Here is a 23,230-nt window from a genome sequence, read left to right on the forward strand (position 1 = left end):
ACCGAGCAAGGCCAGGAGGCAGCGGACAGAGACGAGGCAGCGGACAGAGCCAACGCCCTCCGCGCCTTTGGCTGCCTCTGGGAGTTAGGAGGCAAAGCTTCGCGGCCCGTCCGGACCTTCTGCGGGCACCAGAAAGACGCCAATAAACCAGGGCACGGGAGGCTCCGGCTGGCCTAGGGCAAACGCGGCGAGCGACTCTCCCTCCAGCTCCCCTCTCGGCAGGGCCGAGCCCGCCGGAGCGCCCTGCTCCTAGTCCTCTGGCTCCCCCGACCCCAAGGGCCCACGGCTTCCCCGACCTGAAACCGCGACGCGGAAGGCTCCTTCGCAGAACGAACTTCCCCGCCGCTTCTGCCGACACTGGATTCCCTGAGCATCTCCCGCCTCAGCCGCACTACGCAATATTCTCGTCTCCCATTGGCTACTGAGAAGGCGGACTTGACAGGACCGGCCCTTGCCCCACCTCTCTCCCTTGCCCTCCCCTCACCCCTTTGGGCATTCTGGGACCTGTAGTCCTCGGGCTTCGACAACCTGCTTTCCTAGCTCCACGACCAACTGCATGCCGGGACTTAGCCTCATGGGAAATGTAGTTTAGCATAGTCTGGAAGTGACTGGTCTGGATTGTTGCCACTAGTTCTTAACTGTTTAGGTACCCTGTGGGGGTATCCCTCACTTTATGCAACAAAGGTTTTCCTGAAAAGTTGAATGTAAATCTGTAGGATACAACGGAAAATTTTCGTTTGCTTTTTTTTTTTTACTGTTCTTCAAGTGACAACATACATACGCAATTCATAAATTTTGACTGAGAAACACAAATGAGCAGGGATTTTTGTTCGGATAATTAAGTCCTGAGATTCTAGGGGATTTCAGGACTTGGAGTCTGAGGACCTGGGTTCAATTTCTGTTTCTGACTCTGCTCTACTTATCTGTTGAGTGATCTTAAGCAAGCTATTTAATTTCCCTGGGCTTCGATTTCCTCTCCTGTAAAAGGAAGAGGTTGGGCTGGATGATGGTGAAGGGTCCTTCCAGCTCTGGGTCCTAATGATTTGATTACAGCTGGAAGATCTTAGTTCAACATATTCAGTTCAATTCATCACATACTTAGGGCCTTCTGTCTGCCTTGTGCCCGATGTTGGAGATAAACACGGGGAACTCACGTCACCTACGTTCCAGCCAAACTGGACTACATTCTGTCTCATTTTCTTCCTGTCTCCATCCATCTTGACGTCTTTGCCTACGGCATTCGAAGTTACTACAATGAGTTCCCCTCTGTCTTCCTTTCCCCTCCCCCCTTGTCTTCTCTCCTCCTTCTCTCCCTTCCCACCCCCCTTCTTCATCTATTTAAGTTCCTTCTTGCTTTCAAGGAATTTCCTACTTGCCAACTCAAAATACCACCTCTTCAATGAAACCTTCCCTGCTCCACCACGCAACACACCCAGATGAAAGTAATATATCCATCCTCATATTTCACATACCTCTTTTCTTGGATTTGGAGTCAGAGAACTTGGGCTCAAATTCTGAGCACTCGCCTGGCTCTCCCCTGTATCAGTTATATATAATCTATTGTTTCTGTCTTACGATATTTTTGTTGTTGTTGTTCAATCTTCTAACTCTTCGTGACCCCAGAGACTATAGCATGCCAGGCCCTTCTAACTTCCACTATCTCTTGAAGTCTGTCCAAGTTCACATTGATTGTTTCCATGACACTATCTATCCATCTCATCCTCTGCCATTCCCTTTTTCTTTTGCCTTCGATCTTTCCCAACATCAGGGTCTTTTCCAATGAGTCCTCACTTCTCATTATGTGGCCAAAATATTTAAACTTCAGCTTCAGCATTTGACCTTCCAGTGAATAGACTGAATTTATTTCTTAATTTGACCTCTTTGCTCCCCAAGGGACTCTCAAAAGTTTTCTCCAGCACCACAGTTTGAAAGCATCAATTCTGTTGTGCTCAGCTTTTCTTATAGTCCTCTCATGCCATACATTACTACTAGAAAATTCATTAATATTATCATATACTTACATTATAAGCTACCTAAGAACAGGGACCAGCTTGTCTATCTTTCTTTTTCCAGTATATAACATAGTGGTTTGCACATAATAGGTGGCTAATAAATGTTTGTTGAATGAATAAGTGGAACAACTTTGAAGAAAGTATATGTTCTACTTACATAGTAATAATAATTATGTTCCACATTAATAAAACATTTCATCATCTCTGCTTCCTGCCTTCCTTCAAGTCCCACCTTCTACACCTCTTTAATCTGGATGCCTTCCTTCTGAGATTATCAAAAATTTATGCTATAAATATCCTATTTGTACATGGTTGTTCGAATGCTGTCTCTCCCATTAGCTGATAAACTCCCTGAGAGCAAGATCTGCTTGGTTTTGTTTCTATTTTTTTGTCTTTCTTTGTATCCTCAGCTCTTACTACAGTGCCTGGCACATAGTAGGTGCTTAATAAATGACTGAATGACAATTGCAAAGTGCCTTATATACATGATCTTCCTGCTCTACACACACACACATACACACACACACACACACACACTCACTCACCTCCTAGCCCTTCAAAAACTAATTAATTAATTGCTTTGTTTGAGTCTTTAAGCTCTCCAGTTTCCTTGTCTACCAAATGGGTTGGGTACTGTGAGCACAGAGGTACTGAGACAAAGAGCTTTAGAGCTAGAATGATCAATTCAACTCATACACTTATTAAGTGTGTGTACCCTTTTTTAGGTCCTAGAAATACACACCTAACAGGACTGAGAGCAAAGTCCTAGAAGCAGGCGCATTTAAACAAAACAGTCCTTGTCCCCAAGGAGTTTACAGTCTAGTAGAAGATTTATGAGAAATCATTGGTAGAGAACTGCCTAGGTCCATTTCAGCACTAACATAGGTGATTGTTGTTTGTACTTTGTCTCAAAGAGGACCAATGACATCACAGGTAATGTCTTGACTTGTGCATGAATTGGATTTAAGTGAGGCAGAGTTGTACAAAGTGTCAGCCTCGCTATGTCCTCCAGAATTATCAAAGTCCGGTAGCAAGACAAAAGTCAGGATGACTGGCGGTGGCCCAGGATGCAGTGGATGACCTTGGCATCTTGGATGTCTGACCAAGCTCTAAACACTCCACAGAACCTGCTTCAGCTGCCTTCATGGCCATTGGAACAAATCATTCTCATTCACCCATTCCCTTGAGGAAGTCTTCACATGTTCGAGGTTGCTATCCCCCTGGTTCAAGATCCTTTGGTTACCCTCAACTTGGTTAAGCCTATCTGCAGAGAGAATTTTACCAGGGTGTGGCCAGTGCACAAGCTACATACAGCTTCTTAGAGCCACAGGTAAGAGTTGGATGAATCAGGCAGACACTGAAGGTGGATGAGCAGTTCTGAAAAGGGCTCGGCAAGCCCTCACACCAGAGATGCTAGCTCTCCTTGAACACTCCATACACCCCAACACAGGAGATGGAATAATGGAAAAAGCTTTGGAGTGTGGAAACAAGCAGTGTGACTTTAAGCAATCACTTACCCTCCTTTGCTTTCAGTTTCTTAATATATAAAATTATAAAATTGTATGATTCTAGGCTACAAATAGTTGTTAAAGGGACCAAGTGTGTTGGAGCCAACAAAACTTTGGCTTCTACAATGCTTTAATGTTTTTTTACCTTCTACATCTCCTCATTTCTCACCTGGCTGCACTACTCTGGGATTTCTCTGTTTTCACAACACCCAGGAGGCTTATTAGTGGGAAAACCTCATCATCCTGTGAGTTTCCATCACCATCCTCTGTACCTCTGACTGGAAGATGGAGCCATGAACTCCAAAACCTCCATTTGAAGAGGGAGCTAAGCTCAGAACATTTCATTTCTCACCTGGCTGCACTATTCTAGGACTTCTCTGACTTTTCCACTGTGCTTGTACCACTTGTTCCACTGGTCTTGTACCTTCCCTCCCCCCAACCCCCTTTTCATATCCTTTTTGTGTGTTGTTTTCCCCGATTAGATTGTAAATTCCTTGAAGTCTGTCTTTTTTGTATTTGTATACCCAATGCTCAGCAAGGTTCCTAGTACATAGTAAGTGCTTAATAAATATTTATTGATTGATTGTTTTCCGTAATACTTGGTCTCTAGAGTTTCTTTGATTTTTTAAAAATTAGATCTACAAAGATATGGTTTGCTTCTAACAATTTCTTAAACATACATTCCTCATTATGGTTCTGTTTCCTGGAATTTTTTAGTTATACATCCCTCATTATAAGTAATATAAATGAGTCAAAATTACTTGCTATAATGTATGTATTGTTAACAAATATTTACATATATATATGTATGTATGTATGTATGTATCACAAGTTCATGAGACATGCATTGCAACTGGATTTATTACAAGAGAAAGGCATGTGCACGTGGCAACTCCCTATACCAAGGAGCCCAGTGGTACAGGGAAAGCCTTGGTATTTAAGTTACAGGGAAAAGGGGACGTCTTAGGGGAGGGTAAAAAAACTAATCCTCTCTGGACAATGGAAAAAGCAGCATTCTTATCCTTTGGGAACTGCTAAACCATGAAGATAGGATGGTCTGCTTATCTACAAGGGTCCCAGATGCACAAACAGTTTCTCAGTCTGGTGCAGACTGACTGGTACCTGTCTTGACTCCCAAAGACACCCAGGGCAGCCAGCTTGGGGCGCAAACAACAAATTATGTTTGCTGGGGGGGGGGTCTTCATCCTCCACACGTTCAGGGCCTCCTGCATACTCTGAATCCAGTGTGTCTAGAAAATATGGCAACTCAAGAACACAAGTTCAGGGAGCCTTTCAACAGTGTGTATACATGTATATATATGTACATTTATACATCACCATATTAATAAGTAATATCTTCATACCTCTTGTTAGGATCTTATTATATTTGAAGTTTATTCCTCCCACCTTATAGAATTTAAGTTAGCATTCCATATACAAAACCCCAAGGGGAAAAAAGCAGTAAGCTTCTTTATGAGAGCTTTGACTTGTTGCTGGAGAGAACAACCCAAAGCCCTTTCCCTGGCACTTTCCAGATAATTGGCATAAGTGTTAAATGCTCCTTGCTTTTGCCTTTTACCCCAAACATTAGCTAAAAAAGATTTCTTCCTGTTTGCCCAACAATAAACTCATGAAGTAAGTGTCCATCTGGTTCCACAGATCCCCATAGCACCTGACGTCACAGATAAGACCCTTTACATCCCCCTTATTATCTAACCTTGGTTAAATTAGGGAAATCTCAGTCTCGTACTCCAGCATCCTTAACCAATTACTACACTCAAAAGTTTTTAAACACAAGTATTCCTCCACCAATAATCATCTTGGAAATGTCTCAAGAAGAGGAGTGTCTTAACATGAGTCAGAAGAGATGAAACTTTTCCTATGCAAAGAAGGAAAACGGGGAAACCATCTTTGGAGTTGCCACACTAACCACAATCTACCTAAGCGCCACCTCATTATCCTAATCTAGTTGTAGATTTGGAGGTTGGGAGATTCAAAGTATCCCAGTCCTGCCTCCAGCCAGCTATAAAGAATAAGCTTTTATAAATCATCTGGACTTCTGAATGGGTTTCCTTTTTTCTCCCCCCCCTCAAAAGTATAGGAGCATATGTAAAGGTGGGCTGTTGATTGAGTAAGTCAATCAATTAATAAGAAATGCTACACTCTGGTATTTCTTTTTCAATTTAATCAAATCAAAGCCATTCTAAGTATGTGTGAAAATGCCTTCAATGAACCATGGATGTATTTGAGTCATGTTACAAGGAAGAGTATTTAGATAGCCTAAGGAATCTATGAAGTATCAAGTTAGTTGATAACCAAATAGATTTAAGAAATTTGCATTCCATAAGAAGGAGGAACGCTCTTGCTAAACCTTCTGAGGAGTTGTCTGGGGGAAGGAGAGAATTTTAGCTGTGACCCTCATTTCCTCTCCCTTCCCCCCCAGTCTTGGCCAAATGAGGACCTTACTAAATTCTGGGGTTCAATAGGCCTTCCATGGGCATCCACCATCCTAGTGGCATTCTTTGGAACAGTAGTGTCTGCATAAGGAGACAAGAACAGCTCTACTAAAAGCCCAGCAAAAAAAAAACTGCATCATGTGTAGAGGAAACTTTTTGAGAACTCCACAAAGGGGAGAAAAAGACTTGCAGCTATGAGAAGCTATGAGTCATCATATGTGTCATCTTGAAGTCTGACCTGATTTCCCCCTGGACTCTGCTCATATGTGTCCTCTGGACTCAAGCACATATGCTTGTGAAATAGTGTGTCTTACACTTTGGGGGAAATATTTTTTTTACCAGATATTTCTATTGTATGCTTTTCTTGAGGATACTTGTCTGTCTGACTAAATAATTCTCAACAGATAGTCATGGCAAGAAGCATACTAGTGAGCACTCAAGTTACATAGCATCAGGTAAGATGCCTCTAACCCCTCATAAGTACCCCTAGTTCCCTGAGGGGACCTAATGGCTGAGCTCTGGGAACATGATTTGGTATGATTGTTGTCCTTTGCCCTCGAAGAGGATCAAAATGATATCACTATGTTAGGATCAAGATACAGTGTATGAGCCAGGTAGCAACTAAGTAGGCAGAACTTCAGAATGTTGTTGGAATGAAAATAAGCTGATGGCATAACATCACATTTCATAAGATCATTGCTTTAAAATAGGACAGGCACTTAGAGATCATCTCATCCAGCTGTCCCATGTATGGAGGAGAACACTGAGACACACAGATGTTAAAGACTTGTCCAAGGTCACACAAACAGCAAGTTGCCAAGACAAAATCTGAACTCTGGTTTTCTGACTTGAAATCCAGAATTCTTTACACTGTATCAGGATTCCAGTGTTTCAGTCATCTGTGTTTTCTCTCAAAAGGTGCAAATTAAAACCCTTTTATGACCTAATAGGTGTGTCTTCTTGAGTAGAAAACATCTCCTAATGGCCAAGATTCTAGGGATGAGCCTAACAGATAAATCTAGAGTGTGAAGCATGTAATAAAGTCTCTATAGCTGGGTAGAACATGCTAGAACTTGTACTTGGCAGGCATAGTGTCCTTGAACTAAAGTGAAGGACAGTACTGGAGGAGTACATTATTAAACATAGCAATTAAGTAGAAAAGCAACATCATCTAGAACATTAAGTACACAGGTTTGTAAAAGCAGTACTGGTTCTGCCCATGACTCGCTGTCACCTGCTGGCCTCAGTCTTTTGATCTGTAGGATGAGAATAATAATCCCTTCCTACCCACTTCAGCACCTCAAAGAGGATGCTGAGAAGATCAATGAGATAATGACTATGAAGTTTTTTGATTTCCTGGGAATTAAAAGCTTTAAGATGTCATTACTCTGTGCTGTGAGAGTAATTGCAACCTTTTCCTGTGGAAACTGACTTGCTGGACTGAAGCATTATGATGCTAAAAAGGAAAAACAGAATTTAACGAGCATCTTGCCTCCGACAGCTCTGTGACTGTGGGCAGGTCTCTTAAGCTTTCTAGGTATCAGTTTCCTCATCTGCAAAATTAGAGGGTTGGAAAAGAGGACCTGTGAGGTCTTTTCTGCATTCTGTGTTTATGATTCTGTGATCCTATGAATACGTGTAAAGCATTTTGCAAGCACCAACCCTATAGAAATGTCAACTATTATTATTATCTTCATCTTGTTCTGATCTTTTTCAACAAGGTTCAGAAAGAAATAGTTCTAGGACAAAGTACTATCCTATTATTTTCCATAGGTAACATTTTACAAACTATTACATAGATGTATAAAATAACTGATTTTTGTAGTTGAATGAAAGCATTATGCTGTGAGCTCATCATCCATGGCTCATTTAAAACATTCTCTATATAACTACAGGCCCAGACAAAACAACAAGGGTGATATATCCTATTCCCACATGATTTTGATCTCCTATGTTGGGTGTCTATATTTTGAAAGGGGTTTTTTGTTATTATTGTTGTTGTTGTTGTTCCATGTAGCTTGTATATTGAGTAATTTTTATTGTCAATAGCTACCTTAAAGTTATTCTTAAATTTTCATGGATCAGTTTTATGTCTGAAAGACTGTTGGAAACAATTCAGTCTGTCATAATGGTTTTACTTCAGTACCATTTATTAGTTGAGATCTGTATGTATAGAACTTGGGATTTGTCATCTGTCAGTCCATGAAAGACAGCAGCTTTTGACATACGATTCTAGCCAAGAGATCCAATTTTGCTAGGTACTCCTTGCTGATAAATGTTAAAAATATGCACATCTTCTAACATTTCCTTGTGCCATCCATCACCAAGTTCAGGTTCTTTGAGGATAACCCTTCTGTAATTTCTGATGGCAATGACCTCGTCCTAAATTGCTGTCATGAATCCCTTAATTTCTACAGACAAATTTGAATGACTCAGCAATTTGTTCAATTCTTCTTTGTCAATATGTTATTGCCTAAATTTATTCCATTCTTGGATTATCCTATTATCCAGTAACCACTTTTGGTTATATCTGGTAAATTCAATGGTGTCTACATTTTAGCATCTTTTACTATTGCCCAATGAAGTAATAATGTTTGTTCTAAAAATATATTTGTGACATAAATAAAGTCAGATCTAAATAATTGGAAAAACATCAGTTTCTTGTGGGTAGGCTGAGCTAATATAATAAAAATGATGATTCTACCTAAATCAATTTACTTATTTAGTGCCATACCAATCAAACTACCAAAAAATATTTTATAGAGCTGGAAAAAATAATAAGATTCATCTGGAAGAACAAAAGGTCCAGAAGGTGGCCTAGCCAAACCAGATCTTAAGTTGTATTATAAAACAGCAATCATCAGAACTACTTGGTACTGGCTAAGAAATAGAGTGGTGGATCAATGGAACAGGTTAGGTACGCAAGACACAGTAGTCAATGACTATAGTAATCTACTGTTTGATAAACCCAAAGACCGAAGCTTCTGGGATAAGAACTCACTATTTGACAAAAACTGCTGGGAAAACTGGAAAAGAGTATGACAGAAACTAGGCATAGACCAACAGCTTACACCATATACCAAAATAAAATCAAAATGAATACACAATTTAGACATAAAGGCTGATACTATAAGCAAACTGGGAGAGCAAGGAATAGTTTACCTCTCAGACTTATGGAGAACAGAAGAATTTATGACCAAACAAGAAGCAGAGCTCATTATGAAATGCAAAATGAATAATTTTGATTACATTAAATTGAAAAGTTTTTGCACAAACAAAGACAAAGCAACCAAGATTAGGAGGAAAGCAGAAAACTGGGAAAGAATGTTCACAACCAGTGTCTTTGATAAGGGCCCCATTTCTAAAATATATAGAGAACTTGGTCAAATTTATAAGAATACAAGTCATTCCCCAATTGATAAATGGTCAAAGGATATGAACAGGCAGTTCTCAGATGAAGAAATTAAAGCCATCTATAGTCGTATGAAAAAAATGCTTTAAATCTCTATTGATTAGAGAAATGCAAATCAAAATGACACTGAGGTACCACATCACATCTATCAGATTGGCTAACATGACAGAACAGGAAAATGATAAATGTTGGAGAAGAAATAGGAAAATTGGAATACTGATGCATTGTTGGTGGAGTTGTAAACTGACCCAACCATTTTGGAGAGCAATTTGAAACTATGCCCAAAGGGCTATAAAAATGTGCATATCCTTTGACCCAGAAAAAACACTTCTAAGGCTATATCCCAAAGAGATCATGCAAATGGGAAAAGGATACATATGTGCAAAATATTTGTAGCAGCTCTTTTTGTGGTGGCAAAGAATTGGAAATTGAGGGGATACCCATCAATTGGGGAATGGCTAAACAAGTTGTAGTATATGAATGTAATGGAGTACCATTGTGCTATAAGAAATGATGAGCAAGCAGACTTCAGAAAAACCTGGAAAGACTTGCATGGACTGGTGCTGAGTGAAATGAGCAGAACCAGGAAAATGTTGTACACAGTAACAGCCACATTGTATGATGACTAACTTTGGTAAACTTAGCTCTTCTCAGCAGTGCAAGGATCTAAGACATCTCCAAAAGTCTCATGATGGAAAATGCTATCCACATCCAGAGAAATAACTATGGAGTTTGAATGCAGATCAAAGTATATTATTTGCTCTTTTTTTTCCTTCTGTTTTGTTTTTGTTTCTTCTTTCTTGTGGTGCCTCCTATTGGTTCTAATTCTTCTTTAGAACATGACTAATGTGAAAATATGTTTAATAGGAATGTATATGTATACCCTATATCATATTGCACGCTGTCTTGGGAAGGAAGGAAGGGAGAGAGGGAAAGAAATTTTAAAACTCAGGAGCTCATGGAAGTGAATGTTGAAAACTAAAATTAATCAATTTTTTAAAAAAGAAAAAATAAAAATAAAAATATATTTGTGGGTTTGTCTTTTTTTACCTGCTTATCATGTGCTCTAAGTATATCTAGCAATTATTTTCCTCCTTTTTTGGCAATAAAGTGTTATCCTTTCTATAGTTTCCTTGAGGCTATGGGTTTTGTGTTTCATTAATATCGTAGGCGTTCTTTTAAGCCTACTTTCCAAATCTGTTATGAACCACTTTACAGTTTTGAAAGTGTGTATTAAGACTTGAATTGACTTCCCCTCAAGATGGCATCAAAGACAAAAAAGGAAGTGGTTGTCTTCTTCAAGACAGAGGCCAAGTCAAAGACCTTTAAAGCCAAGAAGACATTGTTGAAGGGTAGATATAGCCACAAAAAGGAGATGATCGAAACATCTCCCACCTGTCAGTGATCCAAGGTGCATAGGCTTCAAAGACAATCCAAATCCCCTCAAAAAAGAGCTCCTAAGAGAAAGAAGCTATATCATCATCAAGTTTCCCTTGACCACCTAGTCTTCCATGAAGAAGAGTGAAGGCAACATTATTCATTGTGGATGTCAAAACCAACAAACATCAGATCAAGCAGACTATTAAAAGGCCATATGATGTCAATATGGCCAAAGTCAACATACTGATCCAACCTGTGAAGAGAAGAAGGCTTAGGTCTAATTTGTCCCAAACTATGATGTTTTGGATGTTTAAAAATAAAAAATAAAAAAGAAGTGGAATCATCTAAACTACATCCAACTAGCCTATTCTACATACAATTAAAAATTGTTGCATAGGTGTTAATTGCTTTAAATATGTTATGCTTATTCATCTATAATTTCATGATTGCAGTAAGTCTTCCTGTTATTTTTACACACATTGTATCTTGGCCAGGCCTCCATCCATTGGTTCAATATGGCCATTAGATTCAGATTCGAACCTGAAACTTTTAATCTCTAATTCTCCTCACTGTTTTGTTAAAAATGTCCAAACGACATTATGATAACATTGGAGGAAGATTCCCCGAGATGGAAGAGCTGTTTAATATATTTTTCAGTGAGCCATATAGTTCAGCATAATCTATAAACATTAAATAAGTAATAAGGTGCATTGGTTCTACTTTCTCTTTTACTTGGAAGGCATATTTAGTTCTATTTAGGAGAGACAAGAATGGACTTAAGACTAAGCTTAAATTATCTTCTGAAAAATGATACATTTTAAATCACTTATTCTTGATATTATTCAGTTGATGATGCATTTCAAATAAAGAACAGTATATGTAAAATATGTCAGTGATCTCACGATACTTGGCTCTATTTTGTATTTACAGTAAATGAATGAGTCATTAATGCAAAAGTGAGTTGAAAGCTTTGTGACTGTCAATAAAACCAGTATAAATCTTATGACATTTTTGGGCAGGTTGTTCAATAATTACAAAAAAAACAATAAGTTGTTTTTTACATACTTGGGACTTTTTAGCGCACTATTTTTACACTTTAACCAAGATACAGTTTTCCTATAAGAATTTATAGATTTATGTGTGTGTATGTATAATACAAGCTGTGATTGGGCAGCTAGGTGGCACAGTGGATGGAGTGCTGGACTTGGAGTCAGGAAAACCTGAATTTAAATCCTACTTTAAACACTCTGGAGTTATGTGACCCTGGACAAGTCACTTAACCTTTCTCAGCCTCAGTTTCCTTATATGTAAAACATGGATAAAAAAGTAATTTACCTCACAGGATTGTTATTATGACAAATGAGATAGTATAAGGGCTTTGCAAACCTGAAAGAGTTATATAAATACTAGCTATTATTATTGTTATAAATAGTCTTTTACATGGAGCACATAAACATGTAATTGACCTGTATTTAAAAAGGATCACTGGTATTCTCATCTTTGGTAGTAAATATGTGATACCTTCCATTAAGAAAGGTGGGATTAAATTTATATCTGAGCAGAAGCTGGTAAAGTACTGATGAGACATTTTGAGCCAACAACTATGAATAGCATCCAGGCCTGCAACTTTGTTGTCAGAGAAGCTAGAGTATTAGCCACCTCCCTTGATATAACTGTTTTGTAGTTCATCAGATTTTTAGTGTACAAGCTATGTTTCTCATTTGATCCAGTGGTAAGAACCCCTGTTCTAAATCCTTGGGACTGATCTGGGAGCTGGTTTCTTATTGAGACCCTGAAAGCAGGTTCACTATAAAAGCAGATGCCTCAAACTGCAGCCTCATCTACAGTGGGAGCAGAAGATTAGTGACTGAGGATTGAAGCCCAAGGAGCAGGGGGCTGGTGTGATGGTCTTTAATTATTTTTTTTTATAAGAAATACCTTGTGGTTTAATGTTGGACCTGGCTATCCTGGTTAGTTTTCCTTCTTAAAAAATTCTTTGTTTCAAGGGATGGTTCTGATACTTAGGGGAGGGGAGTAGCATATGCTATAAGTGATAGAAAAACAAAAGATATCAGTGAAAACTAAAAATAAATTGGCAACAAGTTATTTTAAAAATTATTTTGTGGGAAATTATTTCAGTTTTCTCTTCTTCTTACTGCTAGTTTTGATCCATTTAGAGGTAGTAGAGGTGCACTTGTGCCCTAACCTACCTCTCACTTGACCATCTTCCCAGGATTTCACCTAGAGATATATTTTAAAGTACACATAAACACACAGACACAGAGACACACATGAACCTAAATATTTTATTGAATTTTTTTTCAATAACAGGTGTTTATTTTCTCTAGCTCTCATGACTCCCCTTAATTAAAAAAGAGAGAGAGAAAAAGAAAACCTTAGTAACAAATATTCAGAGTTAAGCAAAACAAATTCTCACATTGGCCATGTCCAAATAAATATATAATGCTACATCTTCAGTCCATTATTTCCCTGTCAGTGGGTGCACAGGATGCTTTATCATCAGTCTTCTGGAAGTATGATTGATCACTGCATTGATGAGAGTTCTTAATTCTTTCAAAATTGAAGAAAACTAAATTGAACAAAACATCCTCTTATAAGAATGAGAACAAACTAGAGCTAAATTCTTAATTTTATAGGTGAGAAGATTGAGGCTAAGAGACTTCACTTGATCAAAGTCACAGTTCAGGGGGTCTTAATCTTTTTTGCATGATATAGATCCTTTTGATAGTCTAGTAAAGCCTGTGGACACCTCAGAATAATAGCTTTAAATAAATAAAATAAAATGCATAGGATTATAAATGAAATTAATATTATTAAAAGTTATCAAAATTGTTTTTTGAAAAATAAGTTCATAAACACTGGTTAAGAACCCCACCTTAAGTGGGAAAGCCTGGGCTATGTCAGGTCTTTTTACTTCCGGCTTTCCGCTTATCCATCAAAGATTTTTTTCAAGTATTTGAAAGCATTTATTTCTTCTGAGTTTCATAACCAGAAAGGCTAAAGAAAGGTGTCTAAGCTCACTTCTGTAATGTGTCCTTCAAACTGATATCCAGTAATCTTTCTAAAGCATCCCTTTGGTTAAAATACTGCTTTATGCAAAAGCTCTAAATCGTTCACAGGCTTTACTGAATAGACTCCTTTTTTTTTTAGCCTGTATATCTTCTTTTCATTTTTTAGATTCCATTTTCTTTGTTGTTTGTTAATTTTTAGAAGCATTCATTTTTCAATTTTGAGTTCCAAATTCTCTCCTTTCTCTAGTCCCTTCCCAACTCATTGAGAAGACAAGCAATATGATAGCCATTATGCATGTGAAGTCATGTAAAACAATTCTATATGCCATGTTGCAAAAAAAAAGAAAAAGAAAAAAATATAAACTCTTGATCTTGATATTCAAGATCCTCCAAAATCTGACTCCAATCTCTCCATTGTTTATCTCATTCTACCCACTTTCACTAGACTATTGTCCATCCCCCATTCTAATCTTGTTCTCCCCTTCCCCAAGCCTGCAATGGAATCTTTCTCAAAACTGCTGAAATGCCTTTTCTTCAAGGTTCAGTTTAGGTGCCACCTCCTTCATGAAGACTTCTCTTACTGCCCTTCTCCCAACTCAAAATGATCTCTCCCTCCTCAAATTTCTCATAGCACATTTCTTGACCTCTTCCTTTGTACCTATCTTCCTCTGCACAGTTCTGCCCACAAAAGACCAATCTCTACCACAGATGACAGATATGGGTGGCTGTTTGAGTTGAGGGCAATAGAATTCATGTTTCAAGAGCACTGAGCTAGAGTCAGAGGACTTGGATTCAAATTCTGATTCTGCTATTTGCTACTTTTGTGACATTGGGCAAATCACTTCACTTAATCCCTCTGGCCTCAGTTTCTTTTTTATCTGTAAAAGAAGAGGGTTGGAGTAGGTAATCTCTAAAGTCCCTTGTAGCCTTAAAAATCTATTATTTTTTCAATTAATTTTTTTCTCTACACCAAATGACCCCATGTAACACTTATTCAATGCCAGTGTAGAATGTTGAACTAGGTGCTCAAGAAGGGAGAATTACCAAAAAAAAAAAAAGTCAAATGACCCAAAGGAGGGAAAGAAACCATTCTCAGGCTTCCAACGGTTTGAGGGCTGACACTGGGGAAAATTCTGAAGGAGGTATTCTACAAATGACTGGGGGCAGTTTAAAAAGTTAGTAACAGAAATATATGCTGCCCCACCTTACCTAGGTGCATTCTGATTTTTCCATCAAAGTGTTAAAGCAAATAAATAAAACTCTACTAGCAAAATTTCAGTCTTTGGTCAGATAATTGATGAAGAGCAAGTTTTAGAAGAGCAAGTGCTTCCCAGGTCCCAAAATTCATACCACGTAGGTTGGCTTCTGTGTCATGTATGCATGAGGTCAGTCCTGCATTTCTAGGAAATGTAATATTGGAAGAATCAGGTTAAAACCTTTCTCACTGCCATTCCTTTTGCCACTCAAAAAATGAATGCTAACATACTTGAAGAAACAGGATGGGTTCTCTCCTTCTCCCTGAATATCTACGTTATTAGGCCAAATGTAAGTGTTCCTCATATTGAACTGGTCATCTGAAGAAAAAAAAAAAACAAAATGTTAGCAAATGTTATCACATCTTGCAGCTGTGTAGTCAGAGACTCAGGTCAAATTCACACACATGTGCATTTTCTGCTGTCAAGTTGTGAACTGGGAATGAAAAGCCATTTCAAAGACAAAGGCAATAGACTTTGCTTTTATTTTTGCAGCCATACAACTCTCGTCATGTTTTGATGCTTGGAGATGTTGGGACAAAAGGCACTACATATAAGTATTATTATGAGAATCAAAAGGTTTTTGCAGAAAACAGGTTCCTTTTTTGTAGAAGTGAATTTGAGAGACTGGTTGCTGAATGTTGTCATGGTAGGGAAGATTTGTTTCCTTCTTTCTGACTACCATAGCCTCTTACTTCAGATGAGCACATAGCCCATCTGCACCATCTATAACCTCAGGCACTAAGGGCAACACTAGTTAGGTGTTCCAGCACGTAGAGCATGGACATGAAGTCAGAAAGACATGTTCAAATCCTGACTCATACTTTCTAGCTATGCTGGGAAGTTACTTTGTTTCTGCTTCCTTCAGTTTTTTTCATCTGTAAAATGGGAATGATAATGGCATCTACTTCCCAGGGTTGTTGTAAGGATAAAATAATATTTTAAAACTCTTTACAAACCTTAAAATGTCACATAAATGCAAGCTATTAAAATAGAATATCCTTGCTCCAAAGAGAGTATAATTATAATCTAGTTAGGAGGACAAGATTAATATACATACACTTATGTAAACACACATATGTGTAAGTATATATACTGACATATAAAAATTATCTAGCAATGCTAGGTTGTATATGAAAAGAGTCAAATATACAGATTTCTCACTATAAAGTGAGGGCACTGAAGTACATGATCTGTAACGTCCTTTTGAGATATAATAGTAAATGACTACCTTTAACCATTTAACATTTTAGAACCTTCTAGATGCAATGTTCTGTTGGTCTGTTCTTCTAAGGTCCTTTCCAGCTCTGGCATTCTATGTTTCTGCAATTTTAAGGTTCCTTCTGCTTCTGACATTCTGTAATTCTGGATTTAATAAAGAAGGTGAGCCTTGATTTTGGCTTTAAAAAAAGGGTAAAATTTAGACAAGTGAATGAATGGAAATATGATATGGTGGGGAAAACACTGAACCAAGTAATTCTGGATTCTAGTCTCAACTCTACTATAAGCTAGCTATGACATCACATAAGTCACTTCTCCCCCTCTAGACCTCAGTTTCCTCATTTTTTCAATAAGACACTGAACTTTGATATCCTTTCAGTTCTCACCTTCTATTAGAGTTAGAGTATTGGATAAGTTCAACTGATGGAGAAATTTCTATAGTTTCTAGAGGTCAGAAACTGCTAATATGACTAAGGGGCAGGATATAAAAAAACAAAGACTTTTCTTTTGTTTCTGTAAATGACCTTATAAAATCCATAATGATTATTATATATAACCAGATGCCAAATGTACAGTGTTGTTTTGTTATTGACCAGTCAAATCTTTGTACATGAGATATTGTTTAACCCTATACTCCAACCCCATTCAGTTATGATACCTGATAAGGCAATGTGATATCATAGATAGAGTTAGACTTGCAATCAGATAGAAATGGGTTAGAAGCCCATCTCTGATGTTTATTAACTATGGGATTATGGAAAAGTCACCTAACTTCTCTGAGCATTGAGCAACTATCAAAGATTATAAGTTGGAGATGGATTAGTAGAGGATTTCCCATGCTGAGGAAATCATAGGTCCTTGATATATTATAAATTCAATTAAGGTACTTAGTAGCTCCCTAGTAATTGCTCCTGTCTCCTTTCGACACATTATGTCAGAAGAATTGTGAGTCAGCAGAAAAAGCAGTGTAAAATATAGCATAGCACCTCTTCTGTGTTTTTTCCCCCAACCTGCATTCCTACTTGGAGGCTGGTTCTCCAGAAGATGGCAGCTATCTTGGATTCTAAGGGGTATCCTATGGGTCTACACTTCTAGCTTTATAGCATATATGCCCTACTAGTGTGCTTCCCATTTCAGTCAGTCAGTGAATATGATTAACTTTTAGCAAAGCAAAGCAAGTAAAATAAGGAAAATAATATACACAATTATAATAACTACTTATACTTAAGGTTTGCAAAATACTTTATATATTTTATCTCACTTTATCCAAAAACAATGTAAATGGAAAGAACAAAAATTAAATAATTAAAACTGAATGCTATAAAATTATAAATACTACTTTTGACCCCAAAGAAGAGGTATGAGAAGATACAAACCTCCCCCCACTTCTTTGAAGGGATGGGATATCATGGGTGTGGAACACTATATAACATCACAATTTTTTGTAATATTGATTAATCTTGTCGAACTTTTTGTCTCCTCCTTTTTTAATTCTTTTTTATAAGAATAGTCTCTGGGAGGGGTTAGAGGAAGAAAACGTCATGATATTTAGATGATTCAGAAGCAGAAGATATTGATTTTTTTTTTTTGGTGAGGCAATTGGGGTTAAGTGACTTGCCCAGAGTCACACAGTGAGTGTTATGTGTCTGAGGCCAGACTTGAACTCAGGTCTTGTTCAGGACCTGAACTCAGGGCCAGTGCTCTATCCACTGAGCCACCTAACTGCCCCAGAAGATAATGATTTAAAAAAAAAATTAAACCTCATCATCTGTGACTAAACCTTATTACCACATCATCTGAGTTTGGGGTGAGAAGTAGAGAATGATATTCTCAAACTTGGAGGCAGGACACCTTGGTTTCAACTCTACCACTAGTCATATAATTCTAGGCCTTCCATTTTAACCTACATAAGCCCTAATTTCCTCATCTGTAAAATAAGAAGAAAATCTCTGTAAACATCTCCACATCACAAAGCCATCATGAGATGAGCTGTGTAGCATTTCCTCTGGGCTCACACTTCCAACTTGCATTCACACTGGAAGTTTGGCTCCCCAGAAGGCAGTCACTGCTTAGGAGTAACCTGAAGGAATAGAGATGGTTTCTCTAATACTATTGCTCATATTCTCCCACCAGTGTACAGCCCATCAATTGCGGAATGGCTGAACAAGTTGTAGTATGTAAATGTAATGGAATACTATTGTTCCATAAGAAATAACGAGCAGGCAGACTTCAGAAAAACCTGGAAAGACTTATATGAACTGATGCTGAGTGAAGTGAACAGAACCAAGAGAACATTGTATACAGTAACAATGATATTATGCAATGACCAACTTTGATAGACTTAGCTTTTCTAAGCAATGCAAGGATCTAAGACAATTCCAAAAGATTCATGATGGCAAATGCTATGAAGATCGAAGCATACTTCTCTCTCTCTCTCTCTCTCTCTCTCTCTCTCTCTCTCTGTTTTTTCTTTCTCATGCTTTTTTCCCTTCGGTTCTAATTCTTCTTTGCAGCATGACTAATGTGGAAATATGTATAATATGATTGTACATGTATAGCCTATATCAGATTGCATGTCATTTTTGAGAGGGGGAGGAGAGGAAAGGGGAGAAAATTTACAACTCAAAATCTTACAGAAGCAAATATTGAAAACCAAAAATAAATAATTTTTTTAAAAAAGAACACATGTAATAGAAGAACTGATTATAGTCCTTTCTTTCTATGAGTGTATTATAAACTTGTAGGAGAAAGGTTCCCTATTTCCCTTTGCAAGAAGCACAAGGGAAAACATGAGAGCATTCTGAAGCAAAGTACCTAAAAGAGGGTGGAGTCTTTCTCCTCACTCCTCTTAGAGCCTATTTGGGGGGAGGTTCCTCGTGGCTCAATTGTTATTAATCTTCCCTGCAATCCCACTCAACATAACTCTAGGCCCAGGAGCCCAGTTCAAAGTTGCTTTGTTATGCATTTCCTTTAGCAAGGGAAAAGAGTACTGCCCCCAAGAGAGGGCTCTTGTCCTCATGGGAAGAGTTCTAGTCTACTTTCACTACAAATTAAAATGGGGGAAGATACACAAAGAACTATCGGATAGGGCAGAATAAACTAAGATCCCGAAACAGATCCAGAAAAAAAGTGATTTAACATTCGACAAAGAGATTCAGAAAAAAAAAAAGAGATTGAACAATGAGAAATTCATTTCTAACATTATGTAGGTTAAAATGGAAGGCCTAGAATTATATGACTAGTGGTAGAGTTGAAACCAAGGTGTCCTGCCTCCAAGTTTGAGAATATGATTCTCTGCTTCTCACTGCAAACTCAGGAGGTGGGGAGGATGAGAAGACTTCATGAGGGAGGTGCCTCCTGAGTTGGATCAGAGAAGAGGGAGGAAGTGGTGGTGACTAACTACACCAAATATACCTCCAAAGTGAGGCAATAATCTATTACAAATAACTCTACTAAAAGATGGAGATCCCAAATAATATCTCTGTGGCTGGCAAATTTGCAATTTCTGCTTTTCTAATCTCAGTAGTTCAGATGAGTTTTTGAGGGCAAAGCCTTTTTTCTTGCTACCACACTTCTCTCCCATCCAGCTCCATCCTACCATTCCCCATTCTAGTTTCTCCTCCACCCTCATTTTCATTGTGTCTTCCAGAATCTCCACTCGTTCACAAACTTCTTTTAATCATCTATTGCCTCTCCTTGCCCCCTTTTCCATCTTGAGCTCACAGAAAACTGACTCTCTGGAAGATAATGAATTATTAGCTTCATCAACTTCTTCAGAGTTGGCAACTCTTTCTCTCCCAACCCACAATATATTGGATCAAGGAGGAATTGACATATGCCTCACAGTGCTTTCTGCTCCCTCCATCACTCATCAGTCTCTCCTTTGAGATTCACGACAGCTATCCATTTCATGTGACCCAGATCCTTGTAGCTGTGCCCTACTCTTCCTCTTTTCCCAAAGAATCCAGTTCTTGGCTCATAGCCTCCACCCTAACTCCTGCCCTTAGAGTTGGGAGAAATGTACACATTTATATACCTCCAAACTCCCTGAATTCCCAGCTTATCAACTTCTTCAGTATCTATGACCTATAGCTTCACTCTACTTTAGTCATGTTTGGGGTATAATTGTAATTCAGATCTCACATAACCCATAACTCTGCCAACTCCATGGTTCTGAACTCAAAAATTCCCTTCTCTCATAAAATCTCTAGTCTTTGCATCTTTCCCCTGCCTCACTCTTCCTAAACCTATTCTTCATTTTTACCACAAGCTCCTGCCCTTCCCTGTTCTCCCAAAACATCACCTCTGCTCTAGATTCACTTTCTTCTCTTCACAGTCGATCCTACAGGTGGCCAGTTCAACAAAACTCCACCTCTGAATCTCTTTTCCCTTTGTCCTACCTCTGTTTGTGTCCTGCCCATCCTCAATCCTGGATTACCCTTACCACCTGCCTTCTCTGCTCCTAAGCTTCAGAAGACTACTGGAAGAAGCAATAACATTGTGTTGACTGGGGCCATTACAAAGTAATGTTACATAATCTCAAAAGGGATTTCACAGTAAAATACAGTGAAACATTTATTCTTCCTCAGTTGACTCTCCATCTCATTGTCTTCCATGGCTATACCTAACTTTCTCTTGTCTCTTCAAATTCCCATGCCTCCTCCAACTTTCTCTCTCCCAATTTACTGATCAAATAAAGACCATCTGCTATGAGTTCTGGAGTCTCTTCTACTCCACATATTAAAAACCCTCTGTGGGTTCTCCCCTTTTTGCCTACTTTACAGGATTCTGTATTTGAGGAAGAGAAGACCATCCCTTTGTCAAGGCCACCATCTTTATCTCTGCCATTCATCCCATATCCTCACATCTCCTTCAAGAGTTTGCCCCCATCAATAATTCCCTAATTCTCTTTACTTTTGAATTCTTCCACCTTCAAAAAAGAACCCTCATTAAATTCAGCCATATCATCAAGCCATCATTCTATAACTTTCCTCCCTTTCACTGCAAAACTCCCTACAGAGAAACATCTATACTTTCTGCCTCCATTTCCTCACCACTAAATTATTTCTCAGCACCTTGCAATCTGGCTTCTAACCCCATCACTCTAATGAAATTGATTTCTCCAAGATTACAATGATTTCTTAATTTCCATAGTCAATTACTTTATCTCAGTTCTTATCCTTCCAGACTTCTCTGAGGTCTTCAATAATATTAATTATTCCTTCTCCTGACTACTGTCACCTCCTTTGGTGGGAGGTAGGTAGCAAGGTGGATAGAGCACTGGGCCCGGAGTCAGAAAGAACTGAATTCAAATTCAACCTCAGATATTTAACTTGCTACATGACCCTAGGCAAGCCATGTAACCCTGTCTGCCTCAGTTTCCTCAACTGTCAAATGGGGATAAAAATAGCACTTACCTCCCAGGATGGTTGTGAAGTTTAAAGGAGATGATATTTCTAAAACACTTAGCACAGTTCCTGGCACATAGTAAGCACTTAATAAATAATTGTTCCCCTTTCCTCCTCTCCGCTTATCTTCCACGATTTTGATCTCTCCTGGATCTTCTCCTTCTTGCCTCACTGATTTTTTTCAGTCTCCTATGATTGGTCATCATCCCTCTCCATGGATGTTCTCCAAAGCTCTGTCCTGGTTCCTCTTCTTTTCTCCCTCTTCTCTGCTGTCTCTCTCTCTCTCTCTCCCCTCCCCGCCCCCCCCCATTGACTCCTATGGCTTCAACTATCATCTCTGCATAAATAAGTACCAAAGCTATGTATTCAAGCCCTCATTTCTCTCTAGGTTTCTAGTTACTTATTATCAACTGCTTTTTAAAAATATCTTCCAGGATACCCCAGAGTATTTCAAAGTCAATATGTCTAAAACAGAAGTCATTATTTTTTCTATGAAATATGCCCTTCCTCTAAAATCCTCTGTTCCTATTGTGAGGCATTACTTTCCTGCCAGTCACTCATGTTTGGGATTTAATAGTTGCCAAGTCTTATCAGTTCTACCTCCCCAGTATCTCTTCCCTCCACTCACACAGCTGCCATCCTAGTTCAGGCTCTCCTCATCTCTCAATTGGATTACCAGAATAACCTCTTAATTGGTCTCCTTATTATGAGTACTTTGTCTCTTGAATCCATTTTCCCCACAGCTACCAAAATAACCGTCCTAATCCACCGTTTACTCTTCTGCTTAAAAACTTTCAGTGGCTTTCTGTGGTCTATAGGATAAAATACAAACCCCTTAGCCTAGCATTTAAGACTAGTCATCATAATTATGATGATGATGATGATGATGACAGCATTTATATAGTGCTTTTAAGTTTGCAAAGTGTTTTATAAATATTATCCCATATTACTTCACAACCACCCTGAAGATAGGTAGTATGATCATCCCCATTTACAGATGAAGAAACTGAGACAAACAGAGGTTAAATGACTTGCCCAGGGACAAACAGCTAGAAAGTGCCTAAGGCTGAATTTGAACTCAGATATTCCTAATTCCAGACCCAATGCTCCATCTGCTGTACCACCTGGCTGTCTTCTGCTTATCCTTCCAGATTTATTTTATACTATTTCCCTACATGAATTCTACATTCTAGAATAGCCATTCCCAAAATCCAGTACTCTATCTCCCCTAGCAGTGCAGTGATAAGCACTGATAAATGGTATAAGCCATTCCCTATCTCTGTAATACACTCACTCCAAGCCTTTATCTCTTGGAATCTTTAGTTTCCTATAAGGCTTGGTTCAGAGGCTATCACATGTGAGAAACCTTTCCTGATCTCCCACCTTCCTCATTTGTTACTTTCCCTCTCTCTCTCTCTCTCTCTCTCTCTCTCTCTCTCTCTCTCTCTCTCTCTCTCTCTCTCTCTCTCTCTCTCCCCAACCCCCATAAGCTCTGTGTAGAAATTGTTTCATTTTCCCTCTGTATCCCAAGCACTTTACACAAAGTAG

At 38.5% G+C, this 23,230-nt stretch overlaps 1 protein-coding gene across 2 annotated transcripts in view; it reads right to left on the reverse strand.

Moving 5' to 3' along the window:
* The window catches only part of VRK1 (VRK serine/threonine kinase 1), a 173,710-nt gene extending 173,304 nt beyond the window's left edge, over positions 1-406 (reverse strand). The window contains exon 1 of one of the 2 annotated variants that reach the window (XM_021007345.2): positions 297-406. The gene's annotated coding sequence lies outside the window, so the exon portion shown is untranslated. The remainder of the gene's footprint in view (positions 1-296) is intronic. The other variant, XM_078150422.1, reaches the window with a different exon arrangement.
* Positions 407-23,230: the final 22,824 nt, after the last annotated feature.

Source organism: Phascolarctos cinereus, unplaced genomic scaffold, assembly GCF_003287225.1.
Source record: "Phascolarctos cinereus isolate Bilbo 61053 unplaced genomic scaffold, phaCin_HiC Scaffold_2;HRSCAF=192, whole genome shotgun sequence".
NCBI lineage: Eukaryota > Metazoa > Chordata > Mammalia > Diprotodontia > Phascolarctidae > Phascolarctos > Phascolarctos cinereus.